The sequence below is a fragment of the Amblyomma americanum genome, chromosome 2 (assembly GCF_052857255.1).
Source record: "Amblyomma americanum isolate KBUSLIRL-KWMA chromosome 2, ASM5285725v1, whole genome shotgun sequence".
In the NCBI taxonomy this organism is placed as follows: domain Eukaryota; kingdom Metazoa; phylum Arthropoda; class Arachnida; order Ixodida; family Ixodidae; genus Amblyomma; species Amblyomma americanum.
Window position 1 is genome coordinate 177,892,570 of NC_135498.1, and position 21,895 is coordinate 177,914,464.

Below are 21,895 nucleotides of genomic sequence, written 5' to 3' on the forward strand. Positions count from 1 at the left end.
TGCATTTGATGCATTTTGCTTGCCATACATAACAGCAGGTAATCACGCCTTATTTTCATAGGGGCAGCCCATACGCTTCAGTAAGCTGATTAAAGGCCCCTTCACTCTTGTATGACAGACGTCGTACAATGTGGACGCTGTGATACGGCCAGGCTTGTATGCAAACCACCGAATACTCATCGACGGTTGCCTAATCCTTGCCTCTATACTGCTGACTGAATCATCACTAATTTGCAACTTGCTGTAAGCATCGCTGCAGTGTTGTGCCAGCTGGTCATATGACAAACTCTGTACACTGCGGTCGCAGAGTCGACGCAGGTCTGCACCATTGCAGGAACTTGCCGCAGGCACGTACATGTCACTGTACGTAGGGTCCGTGCTCCTCAGAACTGGCCGATGTCCGGACTTTGAAAGATCACAGAAGCAGCTCAAATCTTCGTTGGTTGGAGCAGGGGCCCTAGTACGCGCGGTCACACTGGGCGCACAAACTAAGGTGCCTTCACAGTCAAGCCGACATTTCTTCAGCGCACTGGGCGCGAAATCCATGGCAGCAATTGGCCACACTTCCACTTTTCGTACGAGGGCTGGAAGCCAGGCATTCGTGCTGTCGGTGAAATAACGCTCTTGCCACGCACGCACACTGTACTCGATGAAGAAAAGAAGGCGGAAACATGAGCGCTGGCCTCGCCGTTACCTCCCATGCAAGTGCAGTACGCAGCGCTTATATTGCCATCGCCCTTGGTCAGCACCCACACTGTTAGCGGAGCCTTATTGAGGCTCCGCGAGTGGTTTACCTACGAACAAAACGTGCAATCAGCACATGTTATGGCGCAAAAAAAGCCGTCTTACCTTTCGTATCATGATAACGGTATCGGAAGGCACCACCTTCACAGACGCCTCGTGCTCCCAGCTGCTCATCACAAAGTTTGGGCCTACAGCGCCTTCCGCGACTTCAACTGCTTACGCGTCGTCAAGCTGGTCCTCAGAATCAAGAATTCGTAGATGTCTAAATAATCCAGGCATGGCCACAAGCCAATGTCTTTGACGCAGCCGCTTTTAAGCATCGTGATGGGTCCATGGCGATTTCTTTTGCTTTGCCCTCGTAAAATTGTGTGTCACATTCGGATAACGTTGCTGCATGATCTTCAACAACTGAAGTCATTGTCTTTGCGAACAGGCAACTTGTAGCGCGTGACTCGAGCGGTTATCACATTCATACGGGAATCGTCGCAGCATGCTGCAGTAGCGGGTGTGGAGGCTGCAGCGTCTTCTAAGGAGTACTAAAGGATAGCCGCTCACCCACAATGCACCGCGCCGCCTGATTTCGTGCATACTCCCTATAGGTCCAATACACCGTGCCATGGTTATGGAGCTCTTCAGGTGGCCCTGCGCAGCTTCGCTGGAGTGCTAGCTGTAGCCGGCTGCACGTTTTTCTTGCTTTGCAGACGCTCAATCCCGCAAACGCAAGGTCAAAGCATGGCCGATACAAGGACGAGAACGGACTCAATATTGAGCAAAAGTAATTCGCTAGTAATTAATTACTACCGGTGAAATTAATGTTCCAAAATAATTCATTACATTAATAAATTACCAGCCCACAAATGTAATGAATTACATTACACATTAATCAGAAAAGTAATTTATTAATCTAATTTTATTACTGTAATGCCATTACTGCCATGTATGCGCGAAGGCAATATTTATAATCGTATTTGGTAAATCACTTCTGCCCACTTGCATTTGCCATCGCTTTCTCTGATTACGGTTCCCAGCATCGGGATACATAAAAACGGGCGGACGCAATGATTAGATAATTCTCCATAAAACACGTCTACAGCGTTTATAACACCGCTGCGGAATCGAGTACTTTAGACAGCAAGCTCTCCGCTTGGTAGGAAAAAATTGTGCGCTAAGTGTTCAGTGTACTTTCTCTTGAATATGCATGCAGACACTTCTTGTTTAATTCAGCAATTTCATACACAACTCAATGATATGTGTTATTCCTAGACCATTACAAAATTTATTGAATCGCCAAACCGTGTTCCGCGGTTTACACATGGAATATTTATGTAATTCTTGCCATTGGATACAAAAATGCTCTGGTGTGCTTGTTTTGCTTTTCTCCTGTATTGGTTTTGATGTTTGTAGCGCAGGTTTCACTTGATATTACCTATTCCCTATGTCCTTTTGTATACAAAACTGTATGCGTTAACAGAAGCGGCGTTTTCTTATAACTTTCGATCATGTGAGACTGGTGTATAGGGCGATACAATTTTGCCTATTAAAGAGGTGTTTACATTGTATCCCTACTAGTGACCGAAGTGTTATGTCCGAGTTCTGTTTGTTGGTGCAATTAATTGGACAAGGGGCCAACGCCTCATCAGGCTCTTAGCCTTTAGCCTTGGCCTCCTCTTAGACAGTGTTTGAGGAATAAATAAAGAAATGAAAAATGTTGGCCAGCAGATCAATCTTCGGGGGCAGCAGACGACGTTGAGGCAGCGTGTTTAGACGGCCGGCGAGCAATCATGAGATCGTGGGACAGTGAACGTAAGCATTCGTTTGAGCGTATTTTTTGCCCTTTTGTTTTATTTGTTTAGTCCTCTACATCGTTCTATTCATTTAGCAACTTACTTATAAACCATGGAAGCGGAACAAATCTGTAACGTAATCAACTATCAGGTCATGGCAGTCCAGCCAAGACATGCGAGGATGCCGACATGGACGGGATATCGACAAACCTACGTTCCAGAATGCTGTCTGGAAGGACAAGGAAAGTTGTCAAACGAAACTTGATCTGCTAAAAGCACTAAAAACATTCGCAATATTTTCAGGCCGAACTAAACACCCCCACAGCGCTCTATCCATGCAGAAAATAACGTGACAGTGAAATTGACAAGACAAGCCTCGTCAATAAACACGCAGGACAGTACTACAAATCTTCCGGCGGTTTCTTCTCGACCTCGTCACGGCGTCCACGCTTTGGTGGTGGCCCAGAGTGGGCAGCACTTTCTTCTCCGTCTGAAGAGTCGTCGTCATCGGACAGGTCGCAGTCTTTGACGCACAGACACTGGCGCACGAGCCTCAACAGGAGCAGACGCCTGTAGATGCCCAGGTCTCGTGGGTGCTCGCTAATCTTTGTAAGCTTCTTCGTAGCTGCGCGCAATACAGCATCAACATCAATACTCATGTCGGCAAGGAATGGTGCAACCCTCACGCGTCGTAGACTCGCTGGGACGCTCAGGGCCGTGTGTGCAAACGAATTTCACACCGAAAAAGAATAGGCAGCACTTGAAAGTTCTCTTTTCACAGCATCCTGTCCTGCACAGGTTTGAAAAGAAGCACGAGCATTCGGCGATGACATCCAACGGCTTTCATGTCGAGAGTTGCCTAAAGTATCCAACCGCCTCACGCAACTTCACCAAGCTCCTGGTAACGGTGTTAGCTGCTTTTCCATCCTATTGGACTCAAGATGCGTATAATTGCCTGAAATCGAGGCAACTATTTCAAGATGTGCGGCGGTTAAGCCTTTCTCGGTTAACATTTTTCCCCATCTTATTTCTTCCTACCTATTTTATATTCGCGCAAAATTTTAGGCGCGTATATTTTCAATTGTAGGAGGGAATTTTAGGATATTTTTGTGGCCACTTTTGAGCTATAATCACGCATTTTGTGTCTTTGATGCGCCGCTTATTTCTAGCATAAGCGCGTTCAAGAAAAAATATATATCCTTCATGTGTTTTCTATTTTATTAGGCAGCCACAGCGTATATCAAATCGGGCTTGAAACATTTCTTTTGGTGCTGCTTAATCTATCTCTATGAGCTCAGCCTTGAAGGCTAAAGCGCTTGAGACTGCAATCATACTCCATCCGTCCCATCTCCCCACAATGAAAACTGAGTTACCTATTCCTTCTGTTCACTCGTTGTCTCCAGTTACAACTTTCATTTAGCCACCGCTCTTTCAACGCAGTTCCTTCATGTAAAATTCCCTGCCTATCTCTTTTCTCACGGTATATCGACGCAGCAGCACTGTTTTGAGGTCCTTGGCGACCCTATGCACCCGTGCGAACTTTCATTTAGAAAGATTAAACAATATGAGCACTTCCAGAGGCCTCTCTTAGAGTTGAACCAGGATCAGTCAAGTCTCCAATCCTCAGAAAAAGCAGTCGTGGTATACCTACTAAGCGAAAATTCGTAACTGCTTCTCACATTAGACTATCGATTTTTAGTAACTGCAAGTAGTTACCCTCCTGTTAGCTACAGAAACTAACCTAGAGATATCCTGTTGTAAGAACGAATCAACCTTTACGCGTTTGCAGCTACTCATATTCTCCGTGTATCCGTACTACCGATGGTGTATTATCTTTAAACATTAAAAAAATAAATCACATTTGTATAATCTGATTAGGATGGTTCCTAAACGCAGCTATCAGAAATGTTTGGACACAAGTGAAGAATTCAGGCTGAGACATCATGGCGAATAAGCATGCAAAGCAGACGACGTAATGACATCGAGCAAGAAATTCTAAGCTGTGTACGAACAGGTTCAATGAAATAAACTAGTTAAAAATAGTCACACTGCCGCAATGGGTTGGCTCAAAATTGAAGGAAGTATCCATTTCGTAATGCTTGTATATATCATCAATCTTGCCGTCCGCCATAATTAGTGGCCCTGCGATTGCCCTGCGATTCTGCGATTGCAGAAATGGTAACTATAACTTAGGTCACGACGCTGCAAGCACTCTTATTTTCAAACCCACGTTAATATAACAGAACTGTTGGTGAACCGTTTAATTAACTCTTCATTAAGAACGCAGTAAACGGTTCGTGATTAGGGGGTGAAAAGCAGGCAGATTTTGTAAAAAAAGGTAGAGGTATTAACGTTTTACTTACTTTTCACTGGTTTTGTCGACTGAGCATAACTGGAGTTATGTCACCGTTTGCCAGTGCGGCCCAGGAATCGTAAGCCAATCAGAAGGATGTCTGAAAAACAAGAGTGGCAAAGTCGAAGTTCCGCACTTAACTGATCTATCGGAACCAACGGCCGAGCATAAGCGGCTGCGCGAAGTTGAATTTTTTTTTTTCATTTCAGCGGGAGTGGCTGCGTGAGAACAACGTTCTCAAGTGCAACCTCAAATGTGTTGACACGAAGTGAAAATCGCATCCCGCTGATGTTTCGGAACAACGTAGCGTTTGAACAAATTTCCAGAGCTGGAAAGCAATGAGAGTCCCGAAACTGACGTAAAGTGGCAACCTCGCCTGTAAAGCAAACGTGTTGAACGGTGCTAGGTCACCTGGTCGTTATTTGTCGTAAGGCGCCTTACCACAAATGAAGTTGTCAATGTTGTCAGCCCAGCGTTGAACAGCGAAATGCTTTCGCACATGAGCCATCAGTGCAGCGATTTCCAATGCTGCACTGCAGCGCTGCCAATCCTATCAATGAAATTATCTCCTTCCTGGCTTCACATCAGCTCGATAGACGCATTCTACGCATACCGGCGGAGCGCCTACGCGCAGGGGCGTACGCTGGATCCTCTCTGCGCATGCGCAAAACGCGACGCGCACGCAGGTGCGAGCAGGGCGCAGGTATCCGTGCGCGAGCGCGCGCGTCGGAATCGGGGTCCGGTTTACAACAATAGGAGGACCGCGGGGCTCTCGGGGACTCTTTTCTTCATGTCACGAAGCTCTCTCAGGTTCCTGAAACTTTTCTTCGCGGTTTAAGTTGTCCTTTCAGCGCCGCCCAAATCCCCTTTCTTCACGCTTGAAATTCCTTAGGTCGGCTCGAGAGGGAGAACGCGCCAGCACAGGGAGCATGGAGGTTGATGCCTTTTTTCGACGCCAGCCGCGGCGCGGCGCTGGGCGCGTAGGCGCTCCGCCGTAAGCCCCAACTCGATGCACACATCCTAGGCGTACGGCGGAGCGCCTACGCGTCCAGCACCGCGCCGCGACTGGCGTCGAAAAAAGGCATCCACCTCCATGCTCCCTGTCCTGGCGCGTTCTTCCTCTCGAGCCGACCGAAGGAATTTCAAGCGTGAAGAAAGGGGATTTGGGCGGCGCTGAAAGGATAACTTAAACCGCGATGAAAAGTTCCAGGAACCCCAGAGAGCTTCAAGCCATGAAGAAAAGAGTCCCCGAGAGCCCCGCGGTCCTCCTATTGTTGTAAACCGGACCCCGCTTCAGACGCGCGCCCGCTCAATCGAGGATATCTGAAGCTCCAACTCGATGGACACATCCTACGCGTACCGGCGGAGCGCATATGCGCACGGACGTACGCTGGATCCTGTCTGCTCATGCGCAAAGCGCGACACGCGCGCAGGCGCGAGCAAGGTTCCGATATCTGTATATAGGTGTCAGATATCCGCGCCTCAGTGCGCGCGCTTCGGAAGCGGGCTCTGGTTTACAACAATAGGAGGACCGCGGGGCTCTCGGGGACTCTCTTCTTTGTGGCTTGAGGCTCTTTCAGGTTCCTGGAACTTTTCTTCGCGGTTTAAGTTGTCCTTTCAGCGCCCCTCCAAATCCCTTTTCTTCACGCTCGAAATTTATTCGGTCGGCTCGAGAGGGGGAACACGCCAGCGCAGCGAGCATGGAGGTGGATGCCTTTTTTCGACGCCAGTCGCGGCGCGGCGCTGGACGCGTGGGCGCTCCGCCGTACGCCTAGGATGTGTGCATCGAGTTGGGGCTTGACATGTACAGATATCTGCGCCCTGCTCGGGCCTGCGCGCGCGTCGCGCTTTGCGCAGACAGGATCCAGCGTGAGCCCGTGTGCGTAGGCGCTCCGCCTGTACACGTAGGATGTGTCCATCGAGTTGGGGCTGTACGCCTAGGATGTGTCCATCAAGTTGGGGCTCAAGCTTCCTGCGACCTGCTTCCAGTTGGCCTGAAAAGGTCCCAGACAATCGTTGCCATTACGAGAGCGGCTCTACTAACGTATTACTGCGTGCCACGTCTAGGTACGCTTTCGCTCTCCTGGTGCAGGGATAAATGAGGCAGAAGCGAGCTCGGCCGTCGCTCTGGAATCTGCCTACGTGCTGAGTTAGGGCAATGGCTACTTTCCTGGTCTTCTGAGCTGGACTCTGTGGACTTCCAGCACGCTACAGCCTCTGGCGCGAAGAAATTAGAGAGCCACAGCAATGGCTGAAGCAGCTGTGCTGGAAACTACTCCACAAGACCTGATGTGGCGACCCTATCACAGATACAGAGGCCAAGGCATACTTTAGTGTTTTCAGGAATCTTTCACATCAGGTACGACCAGGTTACGAGTCCACGTGCTCGTTGTAAGGTTGCAAGCGCTTAATAGAGCTAGGTGATTGAAAAAGGGCATTCAAAATCTTTTGAGTGGGTATAAATAGCGATTCTGCAACAGAATACCTTTAATTGCTGTATTCCCCTACAGCCCACATGCTGTATACAGATCGCGTGAATCCATTTCCTGTGCTCCTGCATGCGGATTTGTCTCTTTTGAGTCGTACTAATTTCAGATGGTACGAGTGTTCTTTGTATCCCCGTTAGGTTTGTCTCATCGAAATTCTGCCGCGGTTCATGCTTATCACAATGAGCCGTGGAATACATGGTTCTTTGTTTTTGACCTTTTTTATATATTCAAGTTCCCTGCTCCTAGAATGGCAGACTTATGGTCGAGCTGGTGCCAGTTTTCGTGAAAGGGTGCGCAGAAAACGACAATGCAAGAAAAGCACAGGAGCACACTACCAACGGTTTATTGAAGGAAGCAGTAGATGCATTTATACACATCAAAAATGGCGTGTCATGACTCATCGCCACCAAATAGAGCAGCACGTTAGGCTAGTTAGTACTGCTCATGACTGAATAAAGCTTCACAAATCACGGTATGTTCCCTAGGCGTGTGCGGTTGTTTAGATGTCGCCTTTTTTCTGTTGAAAGGTGTATGTTGGCCAGACGGGCTGTTTTATCAATGTCCGTCTGAACGAACATTTGCGGGTCTTGTCATTCATCCCGCACTCGCAAATAGAGGTTAACTGTAGGAATTGCAAAGAGGGTAAAAAGATAAAGAACGGAGCTGCAAACTGCTGTTTTCGAGCACTAACATACTTTATCGTCATCAGGTTCGCTCAACACGGGAAATCAAGGAGGCTTATTTTATCAAAACAAGAGGTGATAAGTGTATCAGGCAGGCTTCTGTTTCACTTACAGAATGTGAAGTGGCATATCTGGACAATGCATGAACTTATTAATGTCAGTGTCATTTGACTTACTTGCTGTTCGCGCAGGTGCCTTTGCTTGTGCGGTTCTTTTTTTCTGTGTATATATTCCCTGCTTCTTTTTTTGCAATAAAGCAATTGCGAGTCTGCGCGTGCCCTGTTCCTTACGTGTTTGCGTTTTTCTTCGTTGTGCGCAGTAAAGGTTTATTCTGTCATTGCCACAAAGCTCCCCGGGTATAACTATAAACTCTGTCTCCCTGTAAGCAAGAAAAGAAGACACCGGCAGAAAACCTGCGCAGAAGCTGTTTCTTAACTAGCGAATGAACGATCCACATCGCATGGACGTCATGCATGCAAAAAGAACCGCAGGGAAAGCAGCTGACACCACAAAAAGATTGGCAAACCACCAGACCAGGAAAGGCAAAAAAAACCCAAGATAAGCAAGATAAAATCTTTCTAGGAACACTCACACTTATCTTACGAACAAAGATGTTGCAACAAAAGATGAAAAGCTATTGCAATGCTGCAATGGTGGCTAGAGTTGGTTCCTCCTTTTTAAGGTGTTAGCAAGAGTAGCGCTACAAATAAAAAGTTGGAAGTTCGCGCACGTTACCTGTCTAGGCTTCCTGCTCTTTGTTGTAATCACTTGTGTTCAAATATAGTGGGCCTACACTTTAAGGAAGAAAAGCTCTTGTTGCAGAAAGGGCCGCCGCGGTGGCTCAGTGGTTACGGCGCTTGGCTGCTGACCCGAAAGACGCGGGTTCGATCCTTTCCGCGGCGGTCGAATTTCGATGGAGGCGAAATCCTAGAGGCCCGTGTACTGTGCGATGTCACTGCACGTTAAAGAACCCCAGGTGGTCGAAATTTCCGGAGCCCTCCACTACGGCGTCCCTCACCGCCTGAGTTGCTTTGGGACGTTAAACCCTACAAACCATAAACCTATGTTGCAAAAGGTTCTTCCGACAACTGTTGCGAACAAAACGCCAGGCAACATGTGCGCCAGGATGCTTCTATCGCGCTCAGTAGGAAGGAATCATTTCTTTTCTTGAAGACTTCCTGTAAGAAATAAAATTGTATAGCGACCGAAGAACAGGTGTTGACTGAGCTGGTGGTTGGAGTCCTGTAGCGCATTTCCTTGACAAAAGACGTCAATTTTCTGGCGTTCTGAAACCTGTTATTTTATTGACCTGTTTGTTCTTTCCACTTGTTGATTTGTGGGTCTTGGCATCTTTAAGTTCTGACACTGCTTTTGCATTTGAATGTAGAATGCTCCTTAGTTTATGATGCTTTTTTATTGATGATGTGAAGGCCGCCGCGGTGACACAGTGGCTGTGGTGGTGAGTAAAAGATGGTACTCATCTGCCGACCGGAAAGACCTGCCTTCCATCCCGGTGGCGGTGGTAGCGATGGAAGCGAAATGCTACTGGTCCGTGTACTGTGCGATCTCAGAGCACGTTAAGGAACCCGATGTAGTCAAAATATTTCGGAGGTCTCCGTTATGGTGCCCATTAAAGCCTGAGTCAATTTGCTAGGTTAAACCCTATAAATCAATCACTTATTCCTGATTTGTACTCGAGGCGAAGCTTTCATGCGTGCGTTAAAAAAGAGCGAGCTTCTGCGCATGGCGCGTAGCGGCGTCTTTTCTTTTCCCGACCTGAGTGTGTTGCAATTTATTATTATTCTCGGTTGGCTTTGAGACGATGAGCCAAGAGACCTTGGCTGTGGTGCATAAATGCATTTTAGGGCCGAATATACAGATTGAAAGTATGCGCCTGTCCGCTTTGATGTGTATTCTTCGCGCAGTCTCCCTTTAAATATTCGCTCCTAACAGCGTCATTATCAGCTCATACACGCATGTAGGCCTGTTGCTACACCTGCAGAGGTCCCAATTGAAAACAGTTCCCCAGGCGCCTTTTGCAGTAAATCACGCGCAGGAGAACTGCTGCCGCCCTTTTTCCAGCGCTATGCCAAGATGGAATAGTCTTGAAGCTTTGACGTATTGAGAGTTTGGGTTAACGACGATTCCACGGCCGAGACACCAGGATAGAAAGTGTGGCCACAGTTCTGTGGCCGCTTCAGACAACTCAATAAGCTTGTGTTCCAGACGGATATAGCATAGCAAAGCCACGATGACGTAGACAAAAGCTCGATTTTAGAGGGACACACCAAAGCGAATTTGGCCAGTGTAAAAATATTAGCGCGTTGCAATGAAAAAGAGGACACCTTAACTGGAAACGACGCTTTTATAAGCTGTAAAAAAAAATAAGGTATAAAAGCAAGCGCCCCCACAAGCAACCGCTTTCTCAAGCACACTCCATGCGCTCACGTCTAGACAGGTTTTTGTAGGCGGAAGCATGGCTACGTCAACATTGATTTGCAAGAGATGATCACGAAGTCTTTTTCTGTCTTGGCGTCAGGAGTTTTAACGCGAAAGCGTTAAGGTGCTCGCGTCGCAGAAAAGCCGCTGTCGTCGGCGTCGGCCGTGAGCGAAAAACTTCTCCTCCTCCTCCCCGTGAGCAAAAATCTCTCCTCCTCTTCCTCCTCGCAATGTACGCCACTGCCCCAACAGATGGCGCGCGATGACAGCGGCAGGAGAGTCAGCTAGAGCGATCCGGAGGCCAACAGATGGAATTAGGAAGCGAACGTTTGGGGCACAGGAGAGTTCTGGTGGTCGGGGACTCGAATGTAGCTAGGGTTGAGGGAGGCGTTCTGACGGCAGTGAAGGCAGACAGGCGGGTGCAGATGGAGGCTCAGTCGGGAAAGTGCATGGTGGATGCAATGGCCAGAGCCCGGGAGGTGGTGGTGGGTAGCATGGATGGCGAACACCTTGTGGTCATCCATGCTGGTCTCAATGATGTACTGCAGGGGAGGAGCCAGAATCTTGAGACGCAGTTGGAGGTGGGGATGCGTAGGCTTAGAGAGGCCTCTGAGAGTGTGCATGTGACCATATGCACAATCCCAGAGGTCCAGAGGCAGGCTCGCGAAACGGAAAGGAGGGTCGTGGAGACTAATCGGGTAATTAGGCTATTGAGTCGACGACTAAGATACGAGGTGATGGAGGTCAACAGGGAAGTGTACGAGGTTAGGCCCCACCCTTTTGCACAGGATGGCATCCACTACGGTGGTGCCACTGGCAAGAAGGTGGGTAGTAGGATAGGTCGCCAGGCAACAGCTTTTTTGGGGGGACCCAGAGCTCTGAAGGAACCAGTGTAGAGAAGGAAGAATTAAGATCAAACGGACAATGGAACCATAGGGGAAGAAAGAGACGCAAGCGCCAGGGCCAAGTTAATTCAGATATAGGTTTCATTAACATGCAAGGTGGCAGGAATAGACTGAAATGGGAGGAAATAGAAGAACAGTTAAGACAGGAGGAATTAATGGTATATGGTTTAGCGGAAACACATCTTAGAGACCTGGAGCAACCACCCTGTAACCCAGACTACGCATGGGAATATTGCAATAGAACAGAGGGCAGCAGAAAGGGAGGTGGAATTGGGGCATTCATTCATAAAAGTATGAATTTTCAAAGGGTTAGACTGGGATGCAGGGAACATTTATGGCTAAAAGGAACAGTGGCAGGCAAGCAAACACTCCTTGGCTTTGTATACCTGTGGACAGGGGTTAATGCCAAAGAGGAAAACAGGAAAATGTTAGAATGTATTGCAAGCGACATTGATGAGCTAGGAGGACAGGGCGAGATAATTATATTAGGCGACATGAATGCACACATAGAAGACCTGGATGGGTACACGGATTCGACAGGAAGCATGCTGCAGGACATGTGTGACAGGCATGATTTAGTTGTATGCAACAGCACCGAGAAGTGTGAAGGGCTCATAACATGGGAGGCGGGGAGTCTGCACTCGACAATAGATTATGCACTAATGTCACAGAGGATGTATAACAGATTAGGGGTAATGAGCATAGATGAAGATGGTTCCAGAAGTCTAGGTAGTGACCTCAAGCGTATCAAGTTGAGCTTCAGAAGAAAAAGCAATGTAGGACTGAATCAAGATAAACAATCAGGGGGAAATTTTTACTCAGAAAAGCAATTGGAAGTAGCAGCCAAACAAATCGAGAAAGTAATTTTTGAGGAAAGTGAAACAGAATGGACTTATACCAAATTAACTCGATTACTGGAGCTAGAGCTAGCTAAGGTGGGAGTAAAGCTAAAAGGGAAAAGATGCAAACCCAAGAGTTGGTGGGATGAGGAGGTCAAGAGGGCAATAGAAAAGCGCAAGGAAGCATCCAGGGAACACAGATATTCCAAGAAGAGGGGGGAACCAAAACCCGAAGTAGACAGAAAATGGGATACCTTCATAAAGTGTAGAAGGGACGCATCCTATTTGAATAATGAGAAAATTAGAAGAAAGGGTGCCCAATGGATGTCAAAAGTAAATAAAAAGGATAGAAAAGCAGCCCAAAAATTCTGGAAACATCTAAATGCAATGAGTAATAAAACTAGGCTAGAACAAAGGTTTATTGTTACAGATGAGGGTATTCGACTAGAAGGGGATGAAGCAATAAAACACATAGGAACAAGGATGACGGAAAAATTTTCAGCAAAGCACGTGGTACATAATTTATCGAAGGAGGATAGACCGGTTACAGCAATAGCTTCACTTGAGCAAGGAGAGTGGGAAAGGGCAGAGAAGAAGGTTCGTAGTGGCACATCAACAGGACCAGATGGTATCCCGATTATGTTGATAAAGAAGTTAGGACCAAAATCCAAGCAAACATTAATACAGGTAGTGAACAAAACGATAGTGGATGAGAAAGTCCCCGATGAATGGCGATTAAGTAGAATGAACATGATATATAAGGGAAAGGGGGACAAAGCAGACGTAAGTAACTATCGCCCCATAACAGTGACGTCTGTGGTTTACAGGGTGGTGATGCAAATTATAAAGGATAGACTGCAGGCTTGGGTGGAGAACGAGGGGGTGCTAGGGGAACTACAGAATGGGTTCCGGAAACAAAGGAGGTTGGAGGACAATCTATTTTCATTGACACAGTGTATAGAAATTGCGGAAAAGGAACATAGGCCCTTATTGCTAGCATTTCTGGATATTAGGGGAGCCTATGACAACGTTACTCAGGAGCATTTGTGGGACATATTGGGCACATTGGATGTGGAAAATGGAGTAATTAATCTTTTAAAAGATATATATAGAGGTAACAGAGTGCTCATAAAATGGGAAAAAAATGTATCAGGGCTTGTAGAGATACAGCGGGGGCTTAGACAAGGATGTCCTCTGTCCCCTTTGTTGTTCACGTTGTACCTGCAAGGTTTGGAGGCCAAGCTAGAGGGGAGCGGACTAGGTTTCAACCTATCTTTTTTCAAGCAAGGGGAATTGATTAAACAGACATTACCGGGACTAATATATGCGGACGATATAGTGATAATGGCTGACAACAAGGAAGACCTGCAGAAGTTGTTAGACATATGCAGTACAGAGGGAGATAGATTAGGCTTCAAGTATAGTAAGGAAAAATCTGCAGTCATGACATTTAATGTAGAGGGCGGCGAGCATAGAATACAGGAGTTCGTGCTAAAGGTAGTGAATGAGTACAAGTATCTTGGGGTGTGGATAAATAACAGTGTTGAGTATCTGACAGAGCATGAAAAATATGTAATGAATAAAGCTAGTAGGAATGCAGCTGTCATGAAAAATAGGGCACTGTGGAATTACAATAGGTATGAGGTGGTAAGAGGGATCTGGAAAGGGGTGATGGTCCCTAGCCTGACCTTCGGGAATGCGGTCCTGTGTATGAGGCCAGATGTTCAAGCAAGGCTGGAAATTAGGCAACGGGGAGTAGGGAGGTTAGCTTTGGGAGCACATGGCAATACACCAAATCAGGGGGTACAGGGTGATATGGGATGGGCGTCTTTCGAGAGCAGAGAGGCTAGCAGTAAGATAGCATTTGAGGAACGATTGAGAAGGATGGAGGAAAAGCGGTGGGCTAGGAGAGTTTTCAGATACCTGTATATAAAGAATGTTGACACGAAATGGAGAAAGCGAACTAGAAAATTGACAAGCAAATATCTGGACAGCAGTAAGGGGGCAAATCAGCAATTATCGGTTAAGAAAAAGGTTAAAGGAACAGAGAGAGCTTTGTGGAAAACAGGGATGCTGACGAAATCGGCACTAGAAACATACCGAACCTTTAAACAGGAAATTGTCAAAGAAAATATCTATGATAATTGTAGGGGAAGTTCTTTGTTGTTTGAGGCCAGGACTGGAGTTTTGCGGACTAAGACGTATAGAGTCAGGTACCAGGAGATAGACACTTTGTGCATTGCGTGCGGAGAGGAGGAGGAAACGGCTGAACACTTGATACTTTTCTGTAAAGGGCTTCACCCTACAGTGGAAGGCAGCGGGGCTGACTTACCCAAGGCATTGGGGTTTAGGGATAGTGAAGGGAAAGTGGATTTTAAGAGGTTAGAAGTAACCAAGCGAAGGTTATCTGATTGGTGGCTAAAAGCAAGACAGGAGTAAAATTTCACAAGACATGACTAGGTGGCTTGAGCCACCGCCCTATGTAAAGGGTTCAGCCGTATCCATCCATCCATCCATCCATCCATCCATCCTAGTGTTCCTGTATATTCTCCCGGAGCATAGTTGCGCGTCTGTTTTGCCTCGCCGCTCCGAACGCCATTCGCCGAGAGGCGGTCACATGATTTTCGTGACGTCAGGTGTTCAATTTTCCGCGGGGGAACTGACTTCACAGGCGCAGTGCTGAGCGACCCCTCGTCAGCGCGATGCCTCACGTGAGCCCACGCTGTCGGCTACATTTCACACATTTCCCGTGCACACCCGTGGCGTCAAGTTTGGAGTTCTGCTGTGGCAGTGAGCCACACAGTTTCAGCTATGACTGCATGCAGTGCGCCAAACTGCAGCAACCGCAGTGGAAACGGTAGAGCATTTTACGGACTGCCATCTGGAAGTTTGGCGGCTGAAGTGTGTCAGCGATTAAAGTGGCTTTTGAGAATGGGCCGCGTCAAGCGCCACGAAATATAACTTAATAACACAGATGAAAAGATAATGCTTAATAAAAATTAGGTAAGCTAATAATATCTACGAGAACGAGTACGCTAAAAGTCCTTGAAAGATTCGTCATTTCACCGCATTTAGAGATGGGTACATTCTGCAAAATGTTTTAGGCAAGCAATTGACCATTTTCGGAAAAGCGAGCGCCGCCTGTCGTGCAAACAGAGAAGCTCCGCCGGCACTTCTGGTTGGAAAGGGGCTCTCGAGCAAGCATGCGCAAGGCAGCGTTCAGCAGTTCACGTGCGCTTGTTTTGTGGTGTTAGTGTTGTTTATTTTCCGGAAACGTGTGCCTGCTAACGAAAGAGTATGATGGAAGAGGAGAACATTCCATTTCCGTTTTTAGAAACGGGGTGTGGCGAAGAGTTTGCGCGTTGTAGCCTGAAAAACGACCATGTGTGGCAATACCTGCACTCTGCTACCTCAACGGAACGCCGAATGACCAAGGGAAACTGTGTGTGAATGTGCGCCTATGCGTGGGCGAGTGTGACAGTATAATGGGATGCACTTTCCTAATGCGCACAGCCGTTTACGTTTGCGCTTCCTTGATAGGGCGGAAGTTTCTGCTAACTTAACACAACACCTTTTGCCTCAGGGAACACTTAGCTGATTAGTGAACAACCCGTTGTACTATATCAATCCTGGCTCGTGCTGATATAGCAGAGCGTTGCTTTGCGTGCTAACGGGCCGCGGGAGCGTTAGAATGAGCGGATATACGCGAAGTTGCGCTCGGCCGTGCTCCCGCTGTTCAGGTAGCACATTGTAGGCTTTATGGGGAATGTTCATACTAGTATATATCATTTGCTTTTCCATTTCCTGCGTCGGTGGCAAAACTGTTCTAGAACGACCGAGCAGTGTGTACTTGGCAGTAAGCGCGAAATAAAGCAGCAATACCCGTTTCGAAACGTGCTGGATGTGCGCATTACTGGCCCCATCAACGGGTTCCTCTTTTGCGCCTTGTATCTCGTCGCGGCCTTTATTACGTACAAGTCTCGGTGTTGCAAAACGCGGGGTTAGCTTAGATAAATCGCGTTGCAGTTACATGTCAGTTACGTGGAAGTTACAGCTCACATCAGTCGTCGCACTACAGCGCAGGAATGCACGGCCGGCTCATGTTTTCCAAGCAAAAACCAAACCGCCTATAGAGGGCGCTGCCTGCGCCTTCACCACGCATGCGCAGAAACTTTTCCAAAAATGGTAAATTGAGTTTTAAATTTTTTCGTTAGGTCAGACTCGCCTGTCCAACGCATTGGTGTTGCTTTAGTCTACTTGCTTGTAACAAGCTGCAGAATCATTTTAATGTGGTTCTAAGAGACGCGTTTTCATATTTTTTGTGAATAACTCGCAAAAGTAATTCGTCGCTATACTTTTTTTTTCTTAAGACGCGCACAGAGGAAGACAGGACGGGACAGACGCGTTCCCATATGGAATTACACAGCCTGAAAGAGGCACATTAGTGACTTTGGTTGAGAAAAACAACAGTGTTGCACATAAGTCTACTTAAGAGCGGTAATGCGAAAGCCTTTCTGTGAAGTTCAATGAACTTTGCCTGGCGCCAGTCGGTCTTGTGTTCGCGAGGAATGCCGCACCTGTGCAGTCATATATACTCAGACGGACGACCTACGAGGACTCGGCGGCGGCTGTGTTGTGTTCAGTGCATCGCCAACAAAGGGACCTGTCCTTTCCCTGTCTCCATTTCTACTAGCGGATGTCTGTGTTCTTCGCGCCTTGAAGAAGCTGAGGCAAGTACAACCGTCGATATGTGCGCGGCGTCAAGGGGATGCCGAGAATTCGGGAATGCAGCAGATAAGTCTGCGTAGGATCAAGTGAGCATGAGGCGAATTCTCCCCTTGACAGCTGTCTTCTCTTGACAGTCCGGCCGCGGCGGTCGAATTTTGATGCAGGCGAAATTCTAGAGGCCCGTGTACTGCGCGATGTAAGTGCACGTTAAAGAACCCCAGGTGGTCGAAATTTCCCGAGCCCTTTACTACGGCGTCCCTCATAGCCTGAGTGCTTTGGGACGTTAAACCCCCCTTAACGTAACCAAACCAAGATTTAGAGCTATTGTAACACCACTTCTAATACTAAGGATGGCATGCCATTGTACCTTAGGCAACAGCTCTGACAATACGCCTGTTTAGGAAATTTCGCAATTATTCGCAATTTAATACACTGAAAACAGCGTGAGATTATCGATAGAAAAATACAGCACGACTCCTACCCAAAGATGCCGCCTAATTCTTTCCGCCTAACGCCGAGACACGCACCCAGCTACCGGTATTGTTTGGCCCCACAGTGCATACCTTTAAGTTAACAGTAGTTCTAATCTCTCAACAGTTTCATGGAATGAAGAATTCAATCAAAGTCTTCGCTCTGCCTGTCAGACAGAACGCAGGCAAACCGCCTGTTGTCTTGTCAGGTTAGAAGCAGGTATATTTCCAAGGAGGTCCATATCGCTCTCTGCTTGAGTTGACTAGAGCGACACTAGCTGGTTGAAACTAACTATTGAAAGCGCATATACGAGCGCGATACAAAATGCTATGACCAGTGATACCGCAGCTGGACTTAATCTTCCTGACTGGCCTGCGGTAACGTGAATAACGTTGGTGCGGTTTTCAGAGGCATTTCACATTCTGAAGCCATGTTGGTCAACATGGTATGCAGTAGTAGGGGGACCCAGACTTATTTCGCCCACCTGGGGTTTTAAAACGTATACTGATATCATGCTGCGCATTACAGTTCTTATGTTTTTACGCGCTCGAAATATGACAGTCAAGGCCGTGATTCGATCCCTTGACTTAGTGCTGAGTAGCATTAAACAAGGGCCTCGTAAACCGGCGGGGTGGTTTTTGGGGAGCCAGATTTTGTGCCCATAATTTTCGTGAGCGCTTGCAGCAAACGTAATGTGCACGCTTTTGAACATTCAATCCTTATTACTCCAAAAGGTATTAGAGCGCAGGCTTGCTAACCATGTTATGTTTTTCGACACGTGCGCGCGAGCTAGAAATCAAAGCTACAGTTCGGGGGAGCGATGATGCCTTTCGGTGAGAGCAGTAATAAAACTGCAATTCTACTAAAATTGAAGGGCCGCTTGCATTTGCACCATAACATTTAGTGTACCTCTCTTCCTACTACGTTATTTATTTTTTATCTCTGCAGCAGCATAATTATTCACACTTACTAACCGTAAACATATTAGTTTTCATGTGTTTCTTGTACGTCAGATTTCTTTACATCACTCATTAAACTTCATGGTTTACTAGTATATGACCGCAGAACAGCGACAAACCATATGGTCCCCTTTTTATGGCTACTTGCATATTATCGTCTGAACGATACAACAGCGAGCGTTTTGTTTTATAGAAAAAAACTTTTGTTTCAACATCCTCATACTGAACAATTCTGGAAAAGCATTTTTAGCGGGAAACCATTTTTATAGACTTTTTTTCCTATACAAGATTTCGCTGCAAAAATCAATATAGCCGCAGATCTGCTGACGGCAGCGTTGTCTCCTTTGTTTCTATTAACGTGTTTGCTGTGGTCAAAACCGTTTCCTATGCGTTTTCTATGAAGTCTTAGTTATTCGATGCGATCGTTAAAACGCATTAAAAGAAAGATTTTTCGACATATCAGAGGAATGAACCATTACCTTCAATATTTCCATATCAGTGTCTTACAACTTTACAAATTTTAAAATTTTTCCCGAGAATGCTGGACATGGCACTTCATTATGACACGGTCATTATAAAGGGGCAAGTATTTGGAATTTCAAAGTAACCTGTAATAAAAGGTAAATTGGGCAACAAACTATTGCTCCGAAAAATGTTCATTAAGGATGCGAAAGATTTGGAATCCACAAGAAAATAAGCATTTCGAACAAAGCAACTAAAGCGACACAATGTGCCGAAATCATACGAAATTCAACAAAATAGTGCTCGAGATCCAGCCCTTGCTCATGTGCAGAGCTAGCATGCTTGTGTGGATAATAAACACAGATATCAGCTCATTGACAACTGCTTCGCAATGCTTTAGCCCTGTAATCTTCGGCTTTATCGCGTCCTATACAAACTGTATAAATGTTATGTTTTCGCTCACGCGCGCTAAACACGGTACCAGAAGCATTTCCCGACACATTTATCAAAGTGAAGTGAAAGCTTCAGCTGCAAGGGATGCAGGTGGACTGCTGGAATATCACTCATACGAAAACCCAACCCAACCGGTTAAAGCGCCAGCATTTAAAAAGGGGCACTGCAGCATTGGCGGATAATGCGATAATTGAAAATTTCTACTGATTTACATTCAAAGGGGTGCAGCAAGGTCTGCGCATTCTTGCTGCTTTGAACGGTCAGAGATGATCATAAGCTGGCAATTTTATAAATGCATTAGCTTTAATCATCATAATTTGTCACATTTTGTATTTGCACTTTCTTCGGACCAGTAACAATGAAAGAAAGGAATCTGATAGATTTTACCGGACATCTTCATTTCCTGGGCATTAGAGGGAACTAGCATAAAGTATCGAAGTAGAATGACGAATGCGATCAGCCTTGGCCACACAGGCCTTGTCCCAGATCTATTTGGCGTGGCGAAATGTGAACTCAATTGTATATTTGCACGAAAGCGTGCAAACAAAGCAAGGAACGGAAGATTATAACCATTGACTTGAAGGAAGATAAAGTATGAGAAGCGGGTGCAAAATCTAAGCTTGCTGTGCTCAACTCCCAGCTATCGCTTGATGTTTCGGTGCGCAGTGATGACCCACCGGTGCCGAACTACTGCAGTGCAGTGAGCGCATATATGTGCGGCACAGGGCGAGTTTCCACATCTTCCGTCCCACTGAGATGGACTGAGTCGCAAGTGCTGATAGCAACAACAGCAGAGAAGCACTGAAGGCTTGGAAAGCGCATGAATGCAAGTTCTGACCTTTCCGAAGCAAAAAGTCTGTACCGTAGAGAAAATGGCGCGCAGAAAAACCAGCCGGCTGGCAGAGCGGCCGCTGAGGAGCCACCGAGCCCGCACAGCGTGTGCGATGGCCGCCGCAGCCCTGTAGCTGGAAGGCCAGATGCTGTCGATGTCAGTGAGTGTTCACAAGTTTTACTGAGCTATGTATGCTCATGCGCGACGCAGCTTACTGCCAAAGTTGGCGCGAAAGGCGCCGGGATGGTTTTCCAAAGCATAAAGGCGGACTCGCACTGGCGAGTCCTAAACGTCGCGAGACAGATTTCGGGCAATTAGTTACGGTTTCCGAAGTACTAGGAAAAGAGGGAGCGAGCGTTGCAAATCAATTTAAACTTTTCGCACGACGTCCGCGACTCGACTGTGCCAACCTGCCTTAAGACAACCTGTTTATCTCCATAAGCAGTTTCACATTCCAGCCCACTGAAACGTACGAACGACTACACAGTGCGGATGAGCTGGTTTTTGCCAGATAATATAATGGTCACAATGAACAGAACGAGGTTCGAAGAGAGCGTGTGCTGTCAACTAGAAGGGGCACATTCCTCCAGAGGCGACGCCCACCAAACAAAGATAATCCAAGAAAACCACCAGTGAAGTTCGCATTGCTATGCACTGTTTGCCCCTTCTTAGTTGGGGATGAAGGAATGCCCATTTCGTTTTTTTTTTCCTGTCCTCCAAACAAGAATGGGGTGGGTCGTCGCTACCCTGCAGGATAAGGGGAGCCGGACAGCGGAGGATTCCGAGAATACGGGAAAGGTCAAATCCTCACGTCACACCCCATTGTGCGCGTTTTGGGTGCGAGGTGGGCCATTACCCCCTGAACAGCTTTCAGACCTGCGCCCAAAATTTTGACGTCACATCCGGCAGGCTGACACCTGCACAAGCCGCATCGCCAGCGACATGATTTTACCCCTGTATTCTCAAACCGACCTTTACCTTCCCTTTCGAGGTCCTTACCTTTACGGCTCCTTTCCGGCTTTCAGAAACCAACCTTACCCTAAAACTGCACCTTTAGCCGCCCCTTCGGCCTCGGAAAGGGCGCGTTCGCAAAGGTAGCCCCTAGCCTACCATTAGCAACTCTTTTCATCAATTCAACATGGCAACCGAGTACGATCGACGACCACTTTCCGATTTATCAAGTTCACTGAGTTAATAGAAGAAATAGATCAAGTGCCCCATCGTGCGAAGCCAGCACGACGAGTGCTGAGGGATCGCCAGTACCCGATGGAGCTGTTCGACGATGGGCTTCACGCGAGGCACCCCTTTTCGAAGCCTGCCGTGCTGGAACTCCTGTCTGTGCTACCACAGCACCGCTGCCCTAACAGACAAGGTTGCCCCGTGCCGCTACTTACCGACCTTCGCTTTTACGCTGCGGGAACCTTCCAAGTTGTCGCCGGCTACCCTGTCGATGTATCCTTGTCGGTGGTATCGACTGTATCCGCCGTCATCGCAACAACATTTGTTTCCGGCACTGGTCAAGTTTTCTTAAGCCGATGATATGCACAAACTAAAGCAGGAGATACATGTGCGAAAACTTCATCGGCGCGCCGCACTGGTCGCCGCTTGCGAACTGCCGCCCCACTGCAAGCACGGACAGACCGAGCGGCAAGCATCGATGCGCAGCTCGACTCAAGCTCCGCACACGGCCGGTGTTACGCTATGAAGTTCGCACCAGAAAATTCAAAAGATCGATGTTATCAGAAAGACTGCCT

The 21,895-nt window shown here is 47.2% G+C and overlaps 1 long non-coding RNA gene across 2 annotated transcripts; it reads right to left on the bottom strand.

Moving 5' to 3' along the window:
* Window positions 1-2,579: 2,579 nt before the first annotated feature.
* Window positions 2,580-20,281, bottom strand: LOC144119317 (uncharacterized). Of its 2 annotated transcripts, none has more exons than XR_013312326.1 (3): window positions 20,172-20,281; window positions 4,892-4,981; window positions 2,580-3,318 (listed from the first exon to the last, which is right to left on the bottom strand). It is a non-coding gene; the product is annotated as an uncharacterized LOC144119317 (long non-coding RNA). The 2 variants fall into 2 exon arrangements; XR_013312325.1 differs by having other exon boundaries at window positions 20,148-20,281.
* Between the last annotated feature and the right edge of the window lie 1,614 nt (window positions 20,282-21,895).